Consider the following 25,643-nt stretch of genomic DNA (forward strand, 5'->3'; position numbering starts at 1 on the left):
AATCCATTTAAATTGTAGCTGAGCCATATTAGTGGTATACTTTTTACTAAGCTACACAGATGATACTACTGTATTAGCTTAAATTTAAATGGCTCTTTTACAACCTGTTTAAATTATTTTTTCCCTATGTATAATAGACAGTTTTGAGTAGAAAGCACCATTAAGTTATATGTGCAGTGATTAACTCTTTGCCTGCCACAGAGTGCGCTTTGATAGGCAAGAAGTTAAAGGATTATTCTGGTGCAAAAATTGCATGCTCATTTTTGCATTACTGACTCTAGAAAGCAATGCGTCTAACCCCCCAAGGGGTTAAATACACAGGTAACGTCTCACAAATGCTGCCACCATATAGTGCTTAACAATGTGTAACATTTTTGTGAATACGTCTCATATAGTGAATGCTTTTAGACGTACCTCTAAACGCTCTTCAACAAAGAATAAAGTACAATTATTAATCGTTTTATTTCATGCTCATTTAAGTCAAATATTATTCGCTCCTAATATACTGATGAGCACTGTATAGAATAATTTTGGGGTACAGTTTCTCCAGCATTTAATGTGTGTGTGAAGACATTAAATCTAATAGCAGAGATATGTGTCAGGAAGGATTGGGTTAAACACGCTCTCTGCAGCCCTTATCATTTAGCACTGCAGCTATATGGAATTTATAGGGCTACGGCTTTCTCTGGCTAATGTATTCAGATCACGAACACTTGGCTGTGATTGCGCGTTTGGCACTGCAGTACTGACACGGCTGCAATATCAGGAGTAATTATCTAGCTGCTGACAGTCATAGACCAACAGGGGAAGATTCAGGGGCCCACGGATACTGGACCCTACGGCTGCTCTTTGCAGGTTACTGACCGCTTCATTGTCAGATGGTTAATAAAAGACATAGATGTAAAGAGATGAATTTATAGATGTGATCCTTCCTGACTTAGGCATCTTGACAGTATCTTTTGCAAAGGCAAAATGTTTTTAGTGAAATAAGTATATGTATACAGTGTCATAAATGAACAGTACATCAGCATCTAAGTGCTGCATTGCAAATAATTTGTTTACATAATACATGGGTTTTTTGAATTATAAATGTGCACTATATGTCAGCAATTAAGCACTGCACTGCATACAATCTGCTTATACAATAAATATTTGTATAAATGTACACTATATATCAGCAATTAAGCACTGCATTACATATAATCTGTTTACATAATAAATGCTTTACAAATGCACAGTATATATCTGCAATTAAGTGCAGCATTGCAAATAATCTGTTTATAATCTGTTTATAAAAACATTTATTATGTACACAATATTTGCAATGCAGTGCTTACTTATGGATATATTGTGTACATAATACATGTTTTTATAAATGCCGATTATTTGCAATGCTGCACTTAATTGCAGATATGTATATACTGTGCATTTATAAAGTATTTATTATGTAAGCAGATTATATGTAATGCAGTGCTTAAAGTGCATTTATAAAAACATTTAAAGGGACAGTTTACTCAAAAATTTTCTCCCCTTTAATTTGTTCCCAATGATCCACTTTACCTGCTGGAGTGTATTAAATTGTTTACAAGTAGCTCCTTTACCCTTATATTGGCATTTGAAATTGTTAATTTAGCATGTGGTATCCCCACCTATTCTGAAAGTTTGTGGCCGTGCGTACCAGCTATAGATAAGCTTTGTAAACACAGCCAGCAGAAGAAAGTACACTCCCAGTGCGATATAGCAGAGATAAGGTAATAAAATGTTGATTTTCCATTGTTCTCTCAAAGTATTGGTGATTGTTTTAAGGACAGATATAAGATAAAGAAGCAGTTTTATGTGCACAATGTGATACAGTAATGAGATCTGATTATACCTACAAGCTCAACCTATTTTATTAGGCTGTGGCTTCAAAACACAAAATCAGAGCTTTAATATACAGAAATAAACCTTAAAAAGCTAATTTTCATAAATTTTTTACTCTGCAGTTGGTAAAAAAAAGCAATTGTAAACACATTAAGGGAAAAACTATTTCTTTCATGTAATTAACAAGAGTCCATGAGCTAGTGACGTATGGGATATACATTCCTACCAGGAGGGGCAAAGTTTCCCAAACCTTAAAATGCCTATAAATACACCCCTCACCACACCCACAAATCAGTTTTACAAACTTTGCCTCCAAGGGAGGTGGTGAAGTAAGTTTGTGCTAGATTCTACGTTGATATGCGCTCCGCAGCAAGTTGGAGCCCGGTTTTCCTCTCAGCGTGCAGTGAATGTCAGAGGGATGTGAGGAGAGTATTGCCTATTGAATGCAGTGATCTCCTTCTACGGGGTCTATTTCATAAGGTTCTCTGTTATCGGTCGTAGAGATTCATCTCTTACCTCCCTTTTCAGATCGACGATATACTCTTATATTTACCATTTCCTCTACTGATTCTCGTTTCAGTACTGGTTTGGCTTTCTACAAACATGTAGATGAGTGTCCTGGGGTAAGTAAGTCTTATTTTCTGTGACACTCTAAGCTATGGTTGGGCACTTTATTTATAAAGTTCTAAATATATGTATTCAAACATTTATTTGCCTTGACTCAGAATGTTCAACTTTCCTTATTTCCAGACAGTCAGTTTCATATTTGGGATTATGCTTTAAATTATCATATTTTTTCTTACCTCAAAAATTTGACTTTTTTCCCTGTGGGCTGTTAGGCTCGCGGGGGCTGAAAATGCTTCATTTTATTGTGTCATTCTTGGCGCGGACTTTTTTGGCGCAAAAATTATTTTCCGTTTCCGGCGTCATACGTGTCGCCGGAAGTTGCGTCATTTTTGACGTTATTTTGCGCCAAAAATGTCGGCGTTCCGGATGTGGCGTCATTTTTGGCGCCAAAAGCATTTAGGCGCCAAATAATGTGGGCGTCTTATTTGGCGCCAAAAAATATGGGCGTCGCTTTTGTCTCCACATTATTTCAGTCTCATTTTTCATTTGCTTCTGGTTGCTAGAAGCTTGATGTTTGGCATTTTTTTCCCATTCCTGAAACTGTCTTATAAGGAATTTGATCTATTTTGCTTTATATGTTGTTTTTTCTCTTACATATTGCAAGATGTCTCACGTTGCATCTGAGCCAGAAGATACTACAGGAAAACCACTGCCTGCTGGATCTACCAAAGCTAAGTGTATCTGCTGTAAACTTTTGGTAGCTATTCCTCCAGCTGTTGTTTGTAATAATTGTCATGACAAACTTGTTAAAGCAGATAATATTTCCTTTAGTGATGTACCATTGCCTGTTGCAGTTCCCTCAACATCTAAGGTGCAGAATGTTCCTGATAACATAAGAGATTTTGTTTCTGAATCCATAAAGAAGGCTTTGTCTGTTATTTCTCCTTCTAGTAAACGTAAAAAGTCTTTTAAATCTTCTCTCTCTACAGATGAATTTTTAAATGAACACCATCATTCTGATTCTTTGGACTCTTCTGGTTCAGAGGATTCTGTCTCAGAGATTGATGCTGATAAATCTTCATATTTATTTAAGATGGAATTTATTCGCTCTTTACTTAAAGAAGTACTAATTGCTTTAGAAATAGAGGATTCTAGTCCTCTTGATACTAATTCTATACGTTTGGATAAGGTTTTTAAAGCTCCTGCGGTTATTCCAGAAGTCTTTCCTGTTCCTAATGCTATTTCTGCAGTAATTGCTAAGGAATGGGATAAATTGGGTAATTCATTTACTCCTTCTAAACGTTTTAAGCAATTATATCCTGTTCCGCCTGACAGGTTAGAATTTTGGGACAAAATCCCTAAAGTTGATGGGGCTATTTCTACCCTTGCTAAACGTACTACCATTCCTACGTCAGATGGTACCTCGTTTAAAGATCCTTTAGATAGAAAAATTGAATCTTTTCTAAGAAAAGCTTATCTATGTTCAGGTAATCTTCTTAGACCTGCTATATCATTGGCTGATGTTGCTGCAGCTTCAACTTTTTGGTTGGAAACTCTAGCGCAACAAGTAACAAATCGTGATTCTCATGATATTATTATTCTTCTCCAGCATGCTAATAATTTCATCTGTGATGCCATTTTTGATATTATTAGAGTTGATGTTAGATTTATGTCTCTGGCTATCTTAGCCAGAAGAGCTTTATGGCTTAAGACTTGGAATGCTGATATGGCTTCTAAATCAACTCTACTTTCCATTTCTTTCCAGGGAAACAAATTATTTGGTTCTCAGTTGGATTCTATTATTTCAACTGTTACTGGTGGGAAAGGAACTTTTTTACCACAGGATAAAAAGTCTAAAGGTAAAAACAGGGCTAACAATCGTTTTCGTTCCTTTCGTTTCAACAAAGAACAAAAGCCTGATCCTTCGTCCTCAGGAGCAGTTTCAGTTTGGAAACCATCTCCAGTCTGGAATAAATCCAAGCCTGCTAGAAAGGCAAAGCCTGCTTCTAAGTTCACATGAAGGTACGGCCCTCATTCCAGTTCAGCTGGTAGGGGGCAGGTTACGTTTTTTCAAAGAAATTTGGATCAATTCTGTTCACAATCTTTGGATTCAGAACATTGTTTCAGAAGGGTACAGAATTGGTTTCAAGATGAGACCTCCTGCAAAGAGATTTTTTCTTTCCCATGTCCCAGTAAATCCAGTGAAAGCTCAAGCATTTCTGAATTGTGTTTCAGATCTAGAGTTGGCTGGAGTAATTATGCCAGTTCCAGTTCCGGAACAGGGGATGGGGTTTTATTCAAATCTCTTCATTGTACCAAAGAAGGAGAATTCCTTCAGACCAGTTCTGGATCTAAAATTATTGAATCGTTATGTAAGGATACCAACGTTCAAGATGGTAACTGTAAGGACTATATTGCCTTTTGTTCAGCAAGGGAATTATATGTCCACAATAGATTTACAGGATGCATATCTGCATATTCCAATTCATCCAGATCATTATCAGTTCCTGAGATTCTCTTTTCTAGACAAGCATTACCAATTTGTGGCTCTACCGTTTGGCCTTGCTACAGCTCCAAGAATTTTCACAAAGATTCTCGGTGCCCTTCTGTCTGTAATCAGAGAACAGGGTATTGTGGTATTTCCTTATTTGGACGATATCTTGGTACTTGCTCCGTCTTTACATTTAGCAGAGTCTCATACGAATCGACTTGTGTTGTTTCTTCAAGATCATGGTTGGAGGATCAATTTACCAAAAAGTTCTTTGATTCCTCAAACAAGGGTAACCTTTCTGGGTTTCCAGATAGATTCAGTGTCCATGACTTTGTCTTTAACAGACAAGAGACGTCTAAAATTGATTACAGCCTGTCGAAACCTTCAGTCTCAATCATTCCCTTCGGTAGCCTTATGCATGGAAATTCTAGGTCTTATGACTGCTGCATCGGACGCGATCCCCTTTGCTCGTTTTCACATGCGACCTCTTCAGCTCTGTATGCTGAACCAATGGTGCAGGGATTACACGAAGATATATCAATTAATATCTTTAAAACCGATTGTTCGGCACTCTCTAACGTGGTGGACAGATCACCATCGTTTAATTCAGGGGGCTTCTTTTGTTCTTCCGACCTGGACTGTAATTTCAACAGATGCAAGTCTCACAGGTTGGGGAGCTGTGTGGGGATCTCTGACGGCACAAGGAGTTTGGGAATCTCAGGAGGTGAGATTACCGATCAATATCTTGGAACTCCGTGCAGTTTTCAGAGCTCTTCAGTTTTGGCCTCTTCTGAAGAGAGAATCGTTCATTTGTTTTCAGACAGACAATGTCACAACTGTGGCATACATCAATCATCAAGGAGGGACTCACAGTCCTCTGGCTATGAAAGAAGTATCTCGAATTTTGGTTTGGGCGGAATCCAGCTCCTGTCTAATCTCTGCGGTTCATATCCCAGGTGTAGACAATTGGGAAGCGGATTATCTCAGTCGCCAAACGTTGCATCCGGGCGAATGGTCTCTTCACCCAGAGGTATTTCTTCAGATTGTTCAATTGTGGGGGCTTCCAGAGATAGATCTGATGGCCTCTCATCTAAACAAGAAACTTCCCAGGTATCTGTCCAGATCCCGGGATCCTCAGGCGGAGGCAGTGGATGCATTATCACTTCCTTGGAAGTATCATCCTGCCTATATCTTTCCGCCTCTAGTTCTTCTTCCAAGAGTAATCTCCAAGATTCTGAGGGAATGCTCGTTTGTTCTGCTAATAGCTCCGGCATGGCCTCACAGGTTTTGGTATGCGGATCTTGTCCGGATGGCATCTTGCCAGCCATGGACTCTTCCGTTAAGACCAGACCTTCTGTCACAAGGTCCTTTTTTCCATCCGGATCTGAAATCCTTAAATTTAAAGGTATGGAGATTGAACGCTTGATTCTTGGTCATAGAGGTTTCTCTGACTCCGTGATTAATACTATGTTACAGGCTCGTAAATCTGTATCTCGAGAGATATATTATAGAGTCTGGAAGACTTATATTTCTTGGTGTCTTTCTCATCATTTTTCTTGGCATTCTTTTAGAATACCGAGAATTTTACAGTTTCTTCAGGATGGTTTAGATAAGGGTTTGTCCGCAAGTTCTTTGAAAGGACAAATCTCCGCTCTTTCTGTTCTTTTTCACAGAAAGATTGCTATTCTTCCTGATATTCATTGTTTTGTACAAGCTTTGGTTCGTATAAAACCTGTCATTAAGTCAATTTCTCCTCCTTGGAGTTTGAATTTGGTTCTGGGAGCTCTTCAAGCTCCTCCGTTTGAACCTATGCATTCATTGGACATTAAATTACTTTCTTGGAAAGTTTTGTTCCTTTTGGCCATCTCTTCTGCTAGAAGAGTTTCTGAATTATCTGCTCTTTCGTGTGAGTCTCCTTTTCTGATTTTTCATCAGGATAAGGCGGTGTTGCGAACTTCTTTTGAATTTTTACCTAAAGTTGTGAATTCCAACAACATTAGTAGAGAAATTGTGGTTCCTTCATTATGTCCTAATCCTAAGAATTCTAAGGAGAAATCATTGCATTCTTTGGATGTTGTTAGAGCTTTGAAATATTATGTTGAAGCTACGAAATCTTTCCGTAAGACTTCTAGTCTATTTGTTATCTTTTCCGGTTCTAGGAAAGGCCAGAAAGCTTCTGCCATTTCTTTGGCATCTTGGTTGAAATCTTTAATTCATCTTGCCTATGTTGAGTCGGGTAAAATTCCGCCTCAAAGAATTACAGCTCATTCTACTAGGTCAGTATCTACTTCCTGGGCGTTTAGGAATGAAGCTTCGGTTGACCAGATCTGCAAAGCAGCAACTTGGTCCTCTTTGCATACTTTTACTAAATTCTACCATTTTGATGTATTTTCTTCTTCTGAAGCAGTTTTTGGTAGAAAAGTTCTTCAGGCAGCGGTTTCAGTTTGAATCTTCTGCTTATGTTTTTTGTTAAACTTTATTTTGGGTGTGGATTATTTTCAGCAGGAATTGGCTGTCTTTATTTTATCCCTCCCTCTCTAGTGACTCTTGTGTGGAAAGATCCACATCTTGGGTAGTCATTATCCCATACGTCACTAGCTCATGGACTCTTGTTAATTACATGAAAGAAAACATAATTTATGTAAGAACTTACCTGATAAATTCATTTCTTTCATATTAACAAGAGTCCATGAGGCCCACCCTTTTTTGTGGTGGTTATGATTTTTTTGTATAAAGCACAATTATTCCAATTCCTTATTTTATATGCTTCGCACTTTTTTTCTTATCACCCCACTTCTTGGCTATTCGTTAAACTGATTTGTGGGTGTGGTGAGGGGTGTATTTATAGGCATTTTAAGGTTTGGGAAACTTTGCCCCTCCTGGTAGGAATGTATATCCCATACGTCACTAGCTCATGGACTCTTGTTAATATGAAAGAAATGAATTTATCAGGTAAGTTCTTACATAAATTATGTTTTTACAGTATACTGTCCCTTTAATGTGAAAGCAGATTATTTGCAGTGCTTAATTATGGATATAATCTGCTTTCACATTAAATGTTTTTATAAATGCATTTTAAGCACTGCATTACATATGATCTGCTTACATAATAAATGCTTTATAAATGCTCAGTATATATCTGCAATTAAGTGCAGCATTGCAAATAATCAGTTTGCATTTATAAAAACGTATTAATATATCCGCAATTAAGCACTGCATTGCAAATAAGCTTCTTAGACTATTATTATTATTATTATTATCGGTTATTTGTAGAGCGCCAACAGATTCTGCAGCGCTAAAAAAATAATTTTATAAATGCATTGTATATATCGGCAATTAAGTGCAGCATTAAGCACTGCATTGCAATTGATCTGCTTACACAATTAATCTTTTATATGTGCACAGTATATATCTGTAATTAAGTGCTGCATTGCCATTGATCTGCTTACACAATTAACCTTTTATATGTGCACAGTATATATCAGTAATTAAGTGCTGCATTGCCATTGATCTGCTTACACAATTAACCTTTTATATGTGCACAGTATATATCAGTAATTAAGTGCTGCATTGCCATTGATCTGCTTACACAATTAACCTTTTATATGTGCACAGTATATATCAGTAATTAAGGGCTGCATTGCAATTGATCTGCTTACACAATTAATCTTTTATATGTGCACAGTATATATCAGTAATTAAGCGCAGCATTACCATTGATCTGCTTACGCAATTAATCTTTTATATGTGCACAGTATATATCTGCAGTTAAAGGGACAGTACACTGTAAAATTGTTTTTCCATTAATGTATTTTAAATGACTTGTTATACCAACTGCAGAGTATAAAATATTTGAGAAATTCCATTTTCATGCTTATTTGTGTATATGAAGTAGCTGATTTTGTGCTTTGAAACCACAGCCTATTACAATGGGTTGAACTTAAGGTGATATCAGATCTCATTATGTTATAACTTTGTAACACAGATTTGCTTCCTTATCTTTTATTTGGCTGGGACACCAAAGCTCAATACATAGAGAGAACAATGGAAAATTATCATTTTATTACTTAACTATCCTGCATCCCACTGAGAGTGTAATCTCTTCTGCTGGCTGTGTATACTTAGGCTACTCAATAGCCTATACTCCAGTATTAATTTGTTCAGTATAGATGGCGATACCACAGGCTAAATCAGCTATTTCAAATGCTGAAATAGGAGTAAAGGTGCTACTTGTAACCAATTTAATACACTCTAGCAGGTTAAAAGGATCATTGGGAATAATTTAAAGGGGAGAACATTTTTGGGTGAACTGTCCCTTTAAGTGGTGTATTGGAAAAGCTCTGCGTATACAAAAAACGTTTAATGTCAAGTCTGTACACACAAACGTTTTATACGCATTTTAAACTGTCATTTCTTTCATGTAATTAGCAAGAGTCCATGAGTTAGTGACGTATGGGATATACATTCCTACCAGGAGGGGCAAAGTTTCCCAAACCTCAAAATGCCTATAAATACACCCCTCACCACACCCACAAATCAGTTTTACAAACTTTGCCTCCCATGGAGGTGGTGAATTAAGTTTGTGCTAGATTCTACTTTTGATATGCGCTTCGCAGCAGGCTGAAGCCCGGTTTTCCTCTCAGAGTGCAGTGAATATCAGAGGGATGTGAAGAGAGTATTGCCTATTTGAATGCAATGGTCTTCCTCTAGGGGATCTATTTCATAGGTTCGCTGTTATCGGTCGTAGAGATTTCTTCTCCTACCTCCCTTTTCAGATAGACGATATACTCTTATATACCATTACCTCTACTGATTCTCGTTTCAGTACTGGTTTGGCTATCTACTATATGTAGATGAGTGTCTTAGGGTAAGTAAGTCTTATTATATTTATGACACTCTAAGCTATGGTTGGGCACTTTATATGTAATGTTCTAAATATATGTGTTTAAACTTATATTTGCCATGATTCAGGATAATCAGTATTCCTTCATTCAGACTGTCAGTTTCATTATTTGGGATAATGCATATGAATAAATATTTTTTTCTTACCTTAAAAATTTTCAATTTATTTTTTTCCCTGCGGGCTGTTAGGCTCGCGGCGGCTGAAAATGCTTCAATTTATTGCGTCATTCTCGGCGCAAACTTTTTTGGTGCAAAATTTTGTCATTTCCGGCGCCATAGTTGACGCCGGAAGTTTGTTCGTGGTTGCGTCATTTTTGACGTATATGTGTTACAGACGTTTTTTGCGCCAAAAAATGTGGGCGTCGTTTTTCGGCATCAGAGGATGTGGCGTCATACTTGGCGCCAAAAAATATGGGCGTTGTACTTGGCGCCAATAATGTGGGCGTCATTCTTGTCTCCACCATTTTTCACATTATTTCAGTCTCACTTTTTCATTGCTTCTGGTTGCTAGAGGCTTGTTTATTTGGCATTTTTTCCCATTCCTGAAACTGTCATTTAAGGAATTTGATAATTTTGCTTTATATGTTGTTTTTTCTATTACATATTGCAAGATGTCTCAACCTGACCCTGGATCAGAATCTACTTCTGGAAAGACGCTGCCTGATGCTGGTTCTACCAAAGTTAAGTGCATTTGTTGTAAACTTTTGGTAACTGTTCCTCCGGCTGTAGTTTGTGTTAGTTTTCATGATAAACTTTCTAACGCAGATAATGTCTCCATTAGTAATAATCCTTTACCTGTTGTTTTTCCTTCAACATCTAATGTTCAGGATGTCCCTGTTAATGTAAAAGAATTTGTTTCTAATTCTATTCGGAAGGCTCTGTCTGTTATTCCTCCTTCCAGTAAACGTAAAAGGTCTTTTAAAACTTCTCATATTTCAGATGAATTTTTAAGTGACCGCCATCATTCTGACTTATCTGTTTCTGATGAGGATCTATCTGGTTCAGAAGATTCTGCCTCAGATATTGACACTGATAAATCTTCATTTCTTTCATGTAATTAGCAAGAGTCCATGAGCTAGTGACGTATGGGATATACATTCCTACCAGGAGGGGCAAAGTTTCCCAAACCTCAAAATGCCTATAAATACACCCCTCACCACACCCACAAATCAGTTTTACAAACTTTGCCTCCCGTGGAGGTGGTGAAGTAAGTTTGTGCTAGATTCTACGTTGATATGCGCTCCGCAGCAGGTTGGAGCCCGGTTTTCCTCTCAGCGTGCAGTGAATGTCAGAGGGATGTGAAGAGAGTATTGCCTATTTGAATTCAATGATCTCCTTCTACGGGGTCTATTTCATAGGTTTTCTGTTATCGGTCGTAGAGATTCATCTCTTACCTCCCTTTTCAGATCGACGATATACTCTTATATATACCATTACCTCTACTGATTCTCGTTTCACTACTGGTTTGGCTTTCTACTACATGTAGATGAGTGTCCTGGGGTAAGTAAGTCTTATTTTTGTGACACTCTAAGCTATGGTTGGGCACTTTTATATAAAGTTCTAAATATTTGTGTTTAAACATTTATTTGCCTTGATTCAGGATGTTCAATATTCCTTATTTCAGACAGTCAGTTTCATTATTTGGGATAATGCATTTGAATAATCAATTTTTTTTTATTTTTTTTTATTACCTTAAAATTTGATTTTTTTCCCCTGTGGGCTGTTAGGCTCGCGGGGGCTGAAAATGCTTCATTTTATTGCGTCATTCTTGGCGCAGACTTTTTTGACGCAAAAAATTTTCTTGGTTATTTCCGGCGTCATACTTGTCACCGGAAGTTGCGTCATTTTTTGACGTTTTTGCGCCAAAAGTGTCTGCGTTACCGGATGTGGCGTCATTTTTGGCGCTCAAAGCATTTAGGCGCCAAATAATGTGGGCGTCTTTTTTTGGCGCTAAAAAATATGGGCGTCATTATTGTCTCCACATTATTTAAGTCTCATTGTTTATTTGCTTCTGGTTGCTAGAAGCTTGTTCACTGGCATTTTTTCCCATTCCTGAAACTGTCATTTAAGGAATTTGATCAATTTTGCTTTATATGTTGTTTTTTCTATTACATATTGCAAGATGTCTCAGATTGACCCTGAATCAGAAGATACTTCTGGAAAATCGCTGCCTGATGCTGGATCTACCAAAGTTAAGTGTATTTGCTGTAAACTTGTGGTATCTGTTCCTCCAGCTGTTGTTTGTAATGAATGTCATGACAAACTTGTTAATGCAGATAATATTTCCTTTAGTAATGTTACATTACCTGTTGCTGTTCCATCAACATCTAATACTCAGAGTGTTCCTGTTAACATAAGAGATTTTGTTTCTAAATCCATTAAGAAGGCTATGTCTGTTATTCCTCCTTCTAGTAAACGTAAAAGGTCTTTTAAAACTTCTCATTTTTCAGATGAATTTTTAAATGAACATCATCATTCTGATTCTGATAATGATTCCTCTGGTTCAGAGGATTCTGTTTCAGAGGTTGATGCTGATAAATCTTCATATTTATTCAAAATGGAATTTATTCGTTCTTTACTTAAAGAAGTCTTAATTGCATTAGAAATAGAGGAATCTGGTCCTCTTGATACTAAATCTAAACGTTTAAATAAGGTTTTTAAATCTCCTGTAGTTATTCCAGAAGTTTTTCCTGTCCCTGATGCTATTTCTGAAGTAATTTCCAGGGAATGGAATAATTTGGGTAATTCATTTACTCCTTCTAAACGTTTTAAGCAATTATATCCTGTGCCATCTGACAGATTAGAGTTTTCGGACAAAATCCCTAAGGTTGATGGGGCTATCTCTACTCTTGCTAAACGTACTACTATTCCTACGGCAGATAGTACTTCCTTTAAGGATCCTTTAGATAGGAAAATTGAATCCTTTCTAAGAAAAGCTTACTTATCTTCAGGTAATCTTCTTAGACCTGCTATATCTTTAGCGGATGTTGCTGCAGCTTCAACTTTTTGGTTGAAAGCTTTAGCGCAACAAGTAACAGATCATAATTCTCATAGCATTGTTAATCTTCTTCAACATGCTAATAATTGTATTTGTGATGCCATCTTTGATATCATTAGGGTTGATGTCAGGTATATGTCTCTAGCTATTTTAGCTAGAAGAGCTTTATGGCTTAAAACTTGGAATGCTGATATGTCTTCCAAGTCAACTTTGCTTTCCCTTTCTTTCCAGGGTAATAAATTATTTGGTTCACAGTTGGATTCTATTATTTCAACTGTTACTGGGGGGAAAGGAACTTTTTTACCACAGGATAAAAAATCTAAAGGTAAATTTAGGTCTACTAATTGTTTTCGTTCCTTTCGTCACAATAAGGAACAAAAGCCTGATCCTTCCCCTACAGGAGCGGTATCAGTTTGGAAACCATCTCCAGTCTGGAATAAATCCAAGCCTTTTAGAAAGCCAAAGCCAGCTCTCAAGTCAACATGAAGGTGCGGCCCTCATTCCAGCCCAGCTGGTAGGGGGCAGATTACGATTTTTCAAAGAAATTTGGATCAATTCGATTCACAATCTTTGGATTCAGAACATAGTTTCACAAGGGTACAGAATAGGCTTCAAGATAAGGCCTCCTGCAAGAAGATTTTTTCTTTCCCGTGTCCCAGTAAATCCAGTGAAGGCTCAAGCATTTCTGAAATGTGTTTCAGATCTAGAGTTGGCTGGAGTAATTATGCCAGTTCCAGTTCTGGAACAGGGGCTGGGGTTTTACTCAAATCTCTTCATTGTACCAAAGAAGGAGAATTCCTTCAGACCAGTTCTGGATTTAAAAATATTGAATCATTATGTAAGGATACCAACATTCAAAATGGTAACTATAAGGACTATTCTGCCTTTTATTCAGCAAGGGCATTATATGTCCACAATAGATTTACAGGATGCATATCTGCATATTCCGATTCATCCAGATCACTATCAGTTTCTGAGATTCTCTTTCCTAGACAAGCATTACCAGTTTGTGGCTCTGCCGTTTGGCCTAGCAACAGCTCCAAGGATTTTTACAAAGGTTCTCGGTGCCCTTCTGTCTGTAATCAGAGAACAGGGTATTGTGGTATTTCCTTATTTGGTCGATATCTTGGTACTTGCTCAGTCTTCACATTTAGCAGAATCTCATACGAATCGACTTGTATTGTTTCTTCGAGAACATGGTTGGAGGATCAATTTACCAAAAAGTTCATTGATTCCTCAGACAAGGGTAACCTTTTTAGGTTTCCAGATAGATTGTGTCCATGACTGTCTCTGACAGACAAGAGACGTCTAAAATTGGTTTCAGCTTGTCGAAACCTTCAGTCTCATTCATTCCCTTCGGTAGCCTTATGCATGGAAATTCTAGGTCTTATGACTGCTGCATCGGACGCAATCCCCTTTGCTCGTTTTCACATGCGACCTCTTCAGCTCTGTATGCTGAACCAGTGGTGCAGGGATTATACAAAGATATCTCAATTAATATCTTTAAAACCGATTGTACGACACTCTCTGACGTGGTGGACAGACCACCATCGTTTAGTTCAGGGGGCTTCTTTTGTTCTTCCTACCTGGACTGTGATTTCAACAGATGCAAGTCTGACAGGTTGGGGAGCTGTTTGGGGGTCTCTGACAGCACAAGGGGTTTGGGAATCTCAGGAGGTGAGATTACCAATCAACATTTTGGAACTCCGTGTAATTTTCAGAGCTCTTCAGTCATGGCCTCTTCTAAAGAGAGAGTCGTTCATTTGTTTTCAGACGGACAATGTCACAACCGTGGCATATGTCAATCATCAAGGAGGGACTCACAGTCCTCTGGCTATGAAAGAAGTATCTCGAATACTGGTATGGGCGGAATCCAGCTCCTGTCTAATTTCTGCGGTTCATATCCCAGGTATAGACAATTGGGAAGCGGATTATCTCAGTCGCCAAACGTTACATCCGGGTGAATGGTCTCTTCACCCAGAGGTATTTCTTCAGATTGTTCAAATGTGGGGACTTCCAGAAATAGATCTGATGGCTTCTCATCTAAACAAGAAACTTAGGGAACTGTCCAGATCCAAGGATCCTCAGGCGGAGGCAGTGGATGCATTGTCACTTCCTTGGAAGTATCATCCTGCCTATATCTTTCCGCCTCTAGTTCTTCTTCCAAGAGTGATTTCCAAAATTCTAAAGGAGTGCTCGTTTGTTCTGCTGGTGGCTCCAGCATGGCCTCACAGGTTTTGGTATGCGGATCTTGTCCGGATGGCCACTTGCCAACCGTGGATTCTTCCATTAAGACCAGACCTTCTATCGCAAGGTCCTTTTCTTCTGTTATGTGTGATCAGTCCACGGGTCATCATTACTTCTGGGATATAACTCCTCCCCAACAGGAAATGCAAGAGGATTCACCCAGCAGAGCTGCATATAGCTCCTCCCCTCTACGTCACTCCCAGTCATTCTCTTGCACCCAACGACTAGATAGGATGTGTGAGAGGACTATGGTGATTATACTTAGTTTTTATAACTTCAATCAAAAGTTTGTTATTTTACAATAGCACCGGAGCGTGTTATTGCCTCTCTGGCAGAGTTTGAAGAAGAATCTACCAGAGTTTTTTATTATGATTTTAACCGGAGTAGTTAAGATCATATTGCTGTTTTCTCGGCCATCTGAGGGATGTAAAAGCTTCAGATCAGGGGACAGCGGGCAGATGAATCTGCATTGAGGTATGTAGCAGTTTTTATTTTCTGAATGGAATTGATGAGAAAATCCTGCCATACCGTTATAATAACATGTATGTATACTCTACACTTCAGTATTCTGGGGATGGTACTTCACTGGAATTACTCTGTAAAAAGTACATTAAACCTTTTAATAGGTATTTATTATGTTAAACGTTTTTGCTGGAATGTAGAATCGTTTGCATTTTCTGAGGTACTGAGTGAATAAATGTTTGGGCATTATTTTTCCACTTGGCAGCTGCTTGTTTTAATTGTGACAGTTTCGTTTCTCTCTCACTGCTGTGTGTGAGGGGGAGGGGCCGTTTTTGGCGCTCTTTGCTACGCATCAAAAATTTCCAGTCAGTTACTCTTGTATTTCCTGCATGATCCGGTTCATATCTAACAGAACTCAGGGGTCTTCAAATTTCTTTGAAGGGAGGTAGATTCTCTCAGCAGAGCTGTGAGACTTATATATTGACTGTGATTAAAAACGTTGCTCTGTAATTTTTACGTTTCAAATTTAATTATTGTTACTTTACTAATGGGAACAAACCTTTGCTAAAAGTTGTGTTGTTTTCTAGGACTGATGCTATAACAGTTTTTCAGTTCATTATTTCAACTGTCATTTAATCGTTTAGTGCTTCTTTGAGGCACAGTACATTTTTGTTAAATAAGATTGTAACCAAGTTACAAGTTTATTTGCTAGTGTGTTAAACATGTCTGATTCAGAGGAAGATACCTGTGTCATTTGTTCCAATGCCAAGGTGGAGCCCAATAGAAATTTATGTACTAACTGTATTGATGCTACTTTAAATAAAAGCCAATCTGTACAAATTGAACAAATTTCACCAAACAGCGAGGGGAGAGTTATGCCGACTAACTCGCCTCACGTGTCAGTACCTGCATCTCCCGCCCGGGAGGTGCGTGATATTGTGACGCCTAGTACATCTGGGCGGCCATTACAGATAACATTACAAGATATGGCTACTGTTATGACTGAAGTTTTGGCTAAATTACCAGAACTAAGGGGCAAGCGTGATCACTCTGGGGTGAGAACAGAGTGCGCTGATAATACTAGAGCCATGTCTGATACTGCGTCACAGCTTGCAGAGCATGAGGACGGAGAGCTTCATTCTGTGGGTGACGGTTCTGATCCAAACAGATTGGATTCAGATATTTCAAATTTTAAATTTAAATTGGAGAACCTCCGTGTATTACTAGGGGAGGTTTTAGCGGCTCTTAATGATTGTAACACTGTTGCAATACCAGAGAAATTGTGTAGGTTGGATAAATACTTTGCGGTACCGGCGAGTACTGACGTTTTTCCTATACCTAAGAGACTAACTGAAATTGTTACTAAGGAGTGGGATAGACCCGGTGTGCCGTTCTCACCCCCTCCAATATTTAGAAAGATGTTTCCAATAGACGCCACCACACGGGACTTATGGCAAACGGTCCCTAAGGTGGAGGGAGCAGTTTCTACTTTAGCTAAGCGTACCACTATCCCGGTGGAGGATAGCTGTGCTTTTTCAGATCCAATGGATAAAAAATTAGAGGGTTACCTTAAGAAAATGTTTGTTCAACAAGGTTTTATATTGCAACCCCTTGCATGCATCGCGCCGATTACGGCTGCGGCAGCATTTTGGATGGAGTCTCTGGAAGAGAACCTTAGTTCAGCTACGCTGGACGACATTACGGACAGGCTTAGAGTCCTTAAACTAGCTAATTCATTCATTTCGGAGGCCGTAGTACATTTAACCAAACTTACGGCTAAGAACTCAGGATTCGCCATTCAGGCACGTAGGGCGCTGTGGCTAAAATCCTGGTCAGCTGATGTAACTTCTAAGTCCAAATTACTTAATATACCTTTCAAAGGGCAAACTTTATTTGGGCCCGGTTTGAAAGAAATTATCGCTGACATTACAGGAGGTAAGGGCCACGCCCTGCCTCAAGACAAAGCCAAAGCTAAGGCTAGACAGTCTAATTTTCGTCCCTTTCGGAATTTCAAAGCAGGAGCAGCACCAACTTCCACTGCTCCAAAACAGGAAGGAGCCGTTGCTCGTTACAGACAAGGCTGGAAACCTAACCAGTCCTGGAACAAGGGCAAGCAGGCCAGGAAACCTGCTGCTGCCCCTAAGACAGCATGAATCGAGGGCCCCCGATCCGGGACCGGATCTAGTGGGGGGCAGACTCTCTCTCTTCGCCCAGGCTTGGGCAAGAGATGTTCAGGATCCCTGGGCGCTAGAGATCATATCTCAGGGATACCTTCTAGACTTCAAATTCTCTCCCCCAAGAGGGAGATTTCATCTGTCAAGGTTGTCAACAAACCAGATAAAGAAAGAAGCGTTTCTACGCTGTGTACAAGATCTGTTATTAATGGGAGTGATCCATCCGGTTCCGCGGTCGGAACAAGGACAAGGGTTTTACTCAAACCTGTTTGTGGTTCCCAAAAAAGAGGGAACTTTCAGGCCAATCTTGGATTTAAAGATCCTAAACAAATTCCTAAGAGTTCCATCGTTCAAAATGGAAACTATTCGGACAATCTTACCCATGATCCAAAAGGGTCAGTACATGACCACAGTGGATTTAAAGGATGCTTACCTTCACATACCGATTCACAAAGATCATTACCGGTATCTAAGGTTTGCCTTCTTAGACAGGCATTACCAGTTTGTAGCTCTTCCATTCGGATTGGCTACGGCTCCAAGAATCTTCACAAAGGTTCTGGGTGCTCTTCTGGCGGTACTAAGACCGCGAGGAATTTCGGTAGCTCCGTACCTAGACGACATTCTGATACAAGCTTCAAGCTTTCAAACTGCCAAGTCTCATACAGAGTTGGTTCTGGCATTTCTAAGGTCGCATGGATGGAAAGTGAACGAAAAGAAGAGTTCTCTCTTTCCTCTCACAAGAGTTCCATTCTTGGGGACTCTTATAGATTCTGTAGAAATGAAGATTTATCTGACAGAAGACAGATTAACAAAGCTTCTAAATGCATGCCGTGTCCTTCATTCCATTCAACTCCCGTCAGTAGCTCAATGCATGGAGGTGATCGGCTTAATGGTAGCAGCAATGGACATAGTACCCTTTGCACGTCTACATCTCAGACCGCTGCAATTGTGCATGCTGAGTCAGTGGAATGGGGATTGCTCAGACTTGTCCCCTACTCTGAATCTGGATCAAGAGACCAGAAACTCTCTTCTATGGTGGCTTTCTCGGCCACATCTGTCCAGGGGGATGCCATTCAGCAGGCCGGACTGGACAATTGTAACAACAGACGCCAGCCTACTAGGTTGGGGCGCTGTCTGGAATTCTCTGAAGGCTCAGGGACAATGGAATCAGGAGGAAAGTCTCCTACCAATAAACATTCTGGAATTGAGAGCAGTTCTCAATGCCCTTCTGGCTTGGCCCCAGTTAAAAACTCGGGGGTTCATCAGGTTTCAGTCGGACAACATCACGACTGTAGCTTACATCAACCATCAAGGAGGGACAAGAAGCTCCCTAGCAATGATGGAAGTATCAAAGATAATTCGCTGGGCAGAGTCTCACTCTTGCCACCTGTCAGCAATCCACATCCCGGGAGTGGAGAACTGGGAGGCGGATTTCTTGAGTCGCCAGACTTTTCATCCGGGGGAGTGGGAACTTCATCCGGAGGTCTTTGCCCAAATACTTCGACGTTGGGGCAAACCAGAGATAGATCTCATGGCGTCTCGCCAGAACGCCAAACTTCCTCGCTACGGGTCCAGATCCAGGGATCCGGGAGCGGTTCTGATAGATGCTTTGACAGCACCTTGGAACTTCGGGATGGCTTATGTGTTTCCACCCTTCCCGCTGCTTCCTCGATTGATTGCCAAGATCAAACAGGAGAGAGCATCAGTGATTCTAATAGCGCCTGCGTGGCCACGCAGGACTTGGTATGCAGATCTAGTGGACATGTCATCCTGTCCGCCTTGGTCTCTACCTCTAAGACAGGACCTTCTGATACAGGGTCCATTCAAACATCAAAATCTAACTTCTCTGAAGCTGACTGCTTGGAAATTGAACGCTTGATTTTATCAAAACGTGGTTTTTCTGAGTCGGTTATTGATACCCTGATACAGGCTAGGAAGCCTGTTACCAGAAGGATTTACCATAAGATATGGCGTAAATACCTATACTGGTGCGAATCCAAAGGTTACTCCTGGAGTAAGGTTAGGATTCCTAGGATATTGTCCTTTCTACAAGAAGGTTTAGAAAAGGGTTTATCGGCTAGTTCATTAAAGGGACAGATCTCAGCTCTGTCCATCTTGTTGCACAGGCGTCTGTCAGAAAATCCAGACGTCCAGGCCTTTTGTCAGGCTTTAGCTAGAATCAAGCCTGTGTTTAAAACTGTTGCTCCGCCATGGAGTTTAAACCTTGTTCTTAACGTTCTACAAGGAGTTCCGTTTGAACCCCTTCATTCCATTGATATAAAGTTGTTATCTTGGAAAGTGTTATTTTTAATGGCTATTTCTTCGGCTCGGAGAGTCTCTGAGTTATCAGCTTTACATTGTGATTCTCCTTATTTGATTTTTCATTCAGATAAGGTAGTTCTGCGTACTAAACCTGGGTTCTTACCTAAGGTAGTCACTAACAGGAACATCAATCAAGAGATCGTGGTTCCTTCTCTGTGCCCGAATCCTTCTTCAAAGAAGGAACGTCTTCTACACAATCTGGATGTAGTTCGTGCCCTCAAGTTCTACTTGCAGGCAACTAAGGATTTTCGACAAACGTCTTCCCTGTTTGTCGTGTACTCTGGTCAGAGGAGAGGTCATAAGGCTTCGGCTACCTCTCTCTCCTTCTGGCTTCGTAGCATAATTCGTTTAGCCTATGAGACTGCTGGACAGCAGCCTCCTGAAAGAATTACAGCTCATTCTACTAGAGCTGTGGCTTCCACTTGGGCCTTTAAGAATGAGGCCTCTGTTGAACAGATTTGCAAGGCTGCAACTTGGTCTTCGCTTCATACTTTTTCCAAATTTTACAAATTTGACACTTTTGCTTCTTCGGAGGTTATTTTTGGGAGAAAGGTTCTTCAGGCAGTGGTTCCTTCTGTATAATGAGCCTGCCTATCCCTCCCGTCATCCGTGTACTTTTGCTTTGGTATTGGTATCCCAGAAGTAATGATGACCCGTGGACTGATCACACATAACAGAAGAAAACATAATTTATGCTTACCTGATAAATTCCTTTCTTCTGTTGTGTGATCAGTCCACGGCCCGCCCTGTTTTTTAAGGCAGGTAGATATTTTTTAAATTATACTCCAGTCACCACTTCACCCTTGGTTTCTCCTTTCTCGTTGATTCTTGGTCGAATGACTGGGAGTGACGTAGAGGGGAGGAGCTATATGCAGCTCTGCTGGGTGAATCCTCTTGCATTTCCTGTTGGGGAGGAGTTATATCCCAGAAGTAATGATGACCCGTGGACTGATCACACAACAGAAGAAAGGAATTTATCAGGTAAGCATAAATTATGTTTTTTCCATCAGGATCTCAAATCCTTAAATTTGAAGGTATCGAGATTGAACGCTTGATTCTCAGTCATAGAGGTTTCTCTGACTCTGTGATTAATACTATGTTACAGGCTCGTAAATCTGTATCTAGGAAGATATATTATCGAGTCTGGAAGATTTACATTTCTTGGTGTTTTTCTCATCATTTTTCTTGGCATTCTTTTAGAATTCCTAGAATTTTACAGTTTCTTCAGGATGGTTTGGATAAAGGTTTGTCTGCAAGTTCCTTGAAAGGACAAATCTCTGCTCTTTCTGTTCTTTTCCGCAGAAAGATTGCTAGTCTAACTGATATTCATTGTTTTGTACAAGCTTTGGTTCGTATAAAACCTGTTAAGTCAATTTCTCCTCCTTGGAGTTTGAATTTGGTTCTGGGGGCTCTTCAAGCTCCTCCGTTTGAACCTATGCATTCGCTGGACATTAAATTACTTTCTTGGAAAGTTTTGTTTCTTTTGGCCATCTCTTCTGCTAGAAGAGTTTCTGAATTATCTGCTCTTTCTTGTGAGTCTCCTTTTCTGATTTTTCATCAGGATAAGGCGGTGTTACGAACTTCTTTTAAATTTTTACCTAAGGTTGTGAATTCTAACAACATTAGTAGAGAAATTGTGGTTCCTTCATTGTGTCCTAATCCTAAGAATTCTAAGGAAAGATCGTTGAATTCTTTGGATGTAGTTAGAGCTTTGAAATATTATGTTGAAGCTACTAAAAATTTCCGAAAGACTTCTAGTCTATTTATCTTTTCCGGTTCTAGGAAAGGTCAGAAGGCCTCTGCCATTTCTTTGGCGTCTTGGTTAAAGTCTTTGATTCATCATGCTTATGTCGAGTCGGGTAAAACTCCGCCTCAAAGGATTACAGCTCATTCTACTAGGTCAGTTTCTACTTCCTGGGCGTTTAGGAATGAAGCTTCGGTTGATCAGATTTGCAAAGCAGCAACTTGGTCTTCTTTGCATACTTTTACTAAATTCTACCATTTTGATGTGTTTTCTTCTTCTGAAGCAGTTTTTGGTAGAAAAGTACTTCAGGCAGCTGTTTCAGTTTGATTCTTCTGCTTATAATTTCAGTTTTTTTCATTATAAGATTTAAACTTTTGTTTTGGGTGTGGATTATTTTCAGCGGAATTGGCTGTCTTTATTTTTTCCCTCCCTCTCTAGTGACTCTTGCGTGGAAGATCCACATCTTGGGTATTCATTATCCCATACGTCACTAGCTCATGGACTCTTGCTAATTACATGAAAGAAAACATAATTTATGTAAGAACTTACCTGATAAATTAATTTCTTTCATATTAGCAAGAGTCCATGAGGCCCACCCTTTTTTGTGGTGGTTATGATTTTTTTGTATAAAGCACAATTATTCCAATTCCTTATTTTTTTATGCTTTCGCACTTTTTTCTTGTCACCCCACTTCTTGGCTATGCGTTAAACTGATTTGTGGGTGTGGTGAGGGGTGTATTTATAGGCATTTTGAGGTTTGGGAAACTTTGCCCCTCCTGGTAGGAATGTATATCCCATACGTCACTAGCTCATGGACTCTTGCTAATATGAAAGAAATGAATTTATCAGGTAAGTTCTTACATAAATTATGTTATTTATTTAAGATGGAGTTTATTCGTTCTTTACTTAAAGAAGTGTTGATTGCATTAGATATGGAGGAGTCTAGTCCTCTTGATACTAAATCTACTAAGCGTTTAAATTCGGTTTTTAAACCTCATGTAGTTATTCCAGACGTTTTTCCAGTTCCTGATGCTATTTCAGAAGTAATTTCTAGGGAATGGAATAGTCTGGGTACTAAATTTACTCCTTCTCCAAGGTTTAAGAAATTGTACCCTGTGCCATCTGATAGATTAGAATTTTGGGACAAAATCCCTAAAGTTGATGGGGCTATTTCTACTCTTGCTAAACGTACTACTATTCCTACGGCGGATAGTACTTTGTTTAAGGATCCTTTAGATAGGAAGCTTGAATCCTTTCTAAGGAGAGCTTATTTATGTTCAGGTAATCTTCTTAGACCTGCTATTTCTTTGGCTGATGTTGCTGCAGCTTCCACTTTCTGGTTGGAGGCTTTAGCGCAACAAGTGTCAGACCATAATGCTTATAGCATTGTTAAACTTCTTCAACATGCTAATAACTTTATTTGTGATGCCATTTTTTATATCATTAGAATTTATGTCAGGTATATGTCTTTAGCTATTTTAGCTAGAAGAGCTTTATGGCTTAAATCTTGGAATGCAGATATGACTTCTAAGTCAACTTTGCTTTCTCTTTCTTTCCAAGGTAATACATTATTTGGTTCACAGTTGGATTCTATTATTTCAACTGTTACTGGGGGGAAAGGAACCTTTTTGCCTCAGGACAAAAAATCTAAAGGTAAATATAGGGCTGCTAATCGTTTTCGTTCCTTTCGTCAGAATAAGGAACAGAAGCCTGACCCTTCCCCTAAAGGAACGGTTTCCGTTTGGAAACCTTCTCCAGTCTGGAATAAATCCAAGCCTTTTAGAAAGTCAAAACCAGCTCCCAAATCTGCATGAAGGTGCGGCCCTCATTCCAGCACAGCTGGTAGGGGGCAGGTTACGATTTTTCAAAGATATTTGGATCAATTCAATTCACAGTCTTTGGATTCAGAACATTGTGTCACAAGGGTACAGAATAGGTTTCAAGGTAAGGCCGCCTGTGAAAAGATTTTTTTCTCTCACGCATTCCAGTAAACCCAGTGAAGTGTATAATGCCCAGTGAAGGCTCAGGTGTTTCTGAAATGTGTTTCGGACCTAGAGTTGGCTGGGGTAATTGTGCCAGTTCCAGTTCTGGAACGGGGTCTGGGGTTTTACTCAAATCTATTCATTGTACCAAAGAAGGAGAATTCCTTCAGACCAGTTCTGGATCTAAAAATATTGAATCGTTATGTAAGGATACCAACATTCAAAATGGTGACTATAAGGACTATTCTGCCTTTTGTTCAGCAAGGGCATTATATGTCTACAATAGACTTACAGGATGCATATCTTCATATTCCAATTCATCCAGATCACTATCAGTTCCTGAGATTCTCTTTTCTAGACAAGCATTACCAGTTTGTTGCCCTTCCGTTTGGCCTAGCAACAGCTCCAATGATCTTTTCAAAGGTTCTCGGTGCCCTTCTCTCCGTAATCAGAGAACAGGGTATTGCGGTATTTCCTTATTTGTATTTCCATTATCTTGGTACTTGCTCAGTCTTTACATTCTGCAGAATCTCATACGAATCAACTTGTGTTGTTTCTTCAAAGACATGGTTGGAGGATCAATTTACCAAAGAGTTCCTTTATTCCTCAGACAAAGGTAACCTTTTTGGGTTTTCAAATAGATTCAGTGTCCATGACTTTGTCTCTAACAGAAAAGAGACGTCTGAAGTTGGTTTCAGCTTGTCGAATCCTTCAGTCTCAATCATTCCCTTCGGTAGCTTTGTGCATGGAAATTCTAGGTCTCATGACTGCTGCATCGGACGCAATCCCCTTTGCTCGCTTTCACATGAGACCTCTCCAGCTTTGTATGCTGAACCAGTGGTGCAGGGATTATACAAAGATATCACAATTAATATCCTTAAATCCCAATGTTCGATCTTCTCTGACTTGGTGGTTGAATCACCATCGTCTAATTCAAGGGGCCTCTTTTGTTCATCCAACCTGGACTGTGATCTCAACAGATGCGAGTCTTTCAGGTTGGGGAGCTGTATGGGGATCTCTGACAGCGCAGGGGGTTTGGGAATTTCAGGAGGCGAAATTACCAATCAACATTTTGGAACTCCGTGCGATTTTCAGAGCTCTTCAGTTCTGGCCTCTTCTGAAAAGAGAATCGTTTATTTGTTTTCAGACAGACAATGTCACAACCGTGGCGTATGTCAATCATCAAGGTGGGACTCACAGACCTCAGGCTATGAAAGAAGTATCTTGGATACTTGTATGGGCGGAATCCAGCTCCTGTCTAATCTCTGCGGTTCCCATCCCAGGTGTAGACAATTGGGAAGCGGATTATCTCAGTCGCCAGACGTTACATCCGGGCGAATGGTCTCTTCACCCAGAGGTTTTTCTTCAGATTGTTCAAATGTGGGGACTTCCAGAAATAGATCTGATGGCCTTTCATCTAAAAAAGATCCAGGCATCCTCAGGAGGAAGCAGTGGACGCGTTGTCGCTTCCTTGGAATTATCAACCTGCTTATATCTTTCCGCCTCTAGTTCTTCTTCCAAAAGTGATTTCCAAAATTCTAATGGAACGTTCGTTTGTATTCCTGGTGGCTCCAGCATGGCCTCACAGGTTTTGGTATGCGGATCTCGTTCGAATGGCCAGTTGCCAACCTTGGACACTTCCGTTAAGGCCAGACCTTCTATCTCAAGGCCCATTTTTCCATCAGGATCTCAAATCATTAAATTTGAAGGTATGGAGATTGAACGCTTGATTCTTAGTCATAGAGGTTTCTCTGACTCAGTGATTAATACTATGATACAGGCTCGTAAATCTGTGTCTAGGAAGATTTATTACCGAGTCTGGAAGACTTACATTTCTTGGTGTTCTTCTCATAAATTCTCTTGGCATTCTTTTAGAATTCCTAGAATTTTA

General features: G+C 39.6%; 1 protein-coding gene across 1 annotated transcript in view; it reads left to right on the forward strand.

The window, feature by feature from the left end:
- The window catches only part of GPR107 (G protein-coupled receptor 107), a 216,710-nt gene that overhangs the window by 152,679 nt on the left and 38,388 nt on the right, over positions 1-25,643 (forward strand). The gene's annotated exons all lie outside the window — the stretch shown is intronic.

The sequence above is a fragment of the Bombina bombina genome, chromosome 12 (genome assembly GCF_027579735.1).
Source record: "Bombina bombina isolate aBomBom1 chromosome 12, aBomBom1.pri, whole genome shotgun sequence".
NCBI lineage: Eukaryota > Metazoa > Chordata > Amphibia > Anura > Bombinatoridae > Bombina > Bombina bombina.